Below are 1,296 nucleotides of genomic sequence, written 5' to 3' on the forward strand. Positions count from 1 at the left end.
GAGAGTATAGAGAGGATAAATGGTTATGGAAGGAGACTTGACTTGGGGTGATGAACACAGAATACAATATACAGATAATGTATTATAGAATTGTACACCTGACCTATGTAATTTTATTAACCAAGATCACCTCCAATAAAGTGGGGGGGGGGGGGGGGACGGAAGGGGGAGGGGCCGGGGGACGGGGGGAATGAGAAGAGGGCTGCTCCCAGGGGCTCGCAGACGGGCTCTGTAGAACTGGGCGGCAGTCGGGCTTACTTCGCTGAGACCCTGCACAGCTCTTCAGTTCTGTGTCTGTTAAGGTAACACCTTAAGTACAAGGACTGCGTGCCTTCCCCGCGATTTGGACCGTAGCTTCAGCCTTGCTCATTGGGGCATTGGCCAGGATTCCCGGCTCCCGCTGCGGATTGTAGGTGGATGATTTAAGGCAGCGGTTCTCAACCTCTGGGTCGCGACCCCTTTGGCGGTGGAACGACCGTTTCACAGGGGTCGCCTAAGACCATCCTGCATATCAGATATTTACATTACGATTCATAACAGTAGCAACATTACAGTTATGAAGTAGCAGCGAAAATAATTTTATGGTTGGGTCACAACATGAGGAACTGTATTTAAAGGGCCAGAAGGTTGAGAACCACTGATTTAAGGCCTGGGTTGCAGCATCTACTGAACAAACTAAGTCATATGACTAAAAACTGCACTCACTGAGATGGAGAAAGAGAGGGAAGGGGGCATGCAGGGGGAAGCCATCAATGATTCACTCTCATCATTGATGTTTCTATCTCTCTCCCTCTCCCTTCCTCTCATATATGTAATGTCAAACCTCAGAAACTTGCACCTGCAACCCCACTGCCCTTATCAGCGCATTCACACCCCTTCTTTTGGCCTCCCTCTCAAGGGTAGCTATTCCTTACCTGTAATAAGCAGAATAATGACCTCACCCCAAGATGTCCCCATTCTTAATCCCCAGAACCTGTTACTATGTTAAATTTCACCAAAACGGGTAATTAAGGTTGCTAGTCACTTGATCATACATAAAGTAGATTATTCTGGATTATTGAGTGGCCCAATATAATCAATCACAAGGGTCTTCAACACTGGAAATGGGAGGCAGAAGAGGAGAGGCAGAAGGGAGCTACAACTTTGAAAGATAGAGTTGCAACATTGGTGGCTTTGAAGAGATGAAGGGGGCCACCTGCCAGGATTGTGGAGATCTCTAGGAGCTGGAAAATACAAGGGAAATGGGTTTACCCCTAGAACCTCTAGAACCCTGCTGACACTTTAATTTTATCCCAT

This window comes from Myotis lucifugus, unplaced genomic scaffold, assembly GCF_000147115.1.
Source record: "Myotis lucifugus unplaced genomic scaffold, Myoluc2.0 scaffold_23, whole genome shotgun sequence".
NCBI classification, from domain to species: Eukaryota; Metazoa; Chordata; class Mammalia; order Chiroptera; family Vespertilionidae; genus Myotis; species Myotis lucifugus.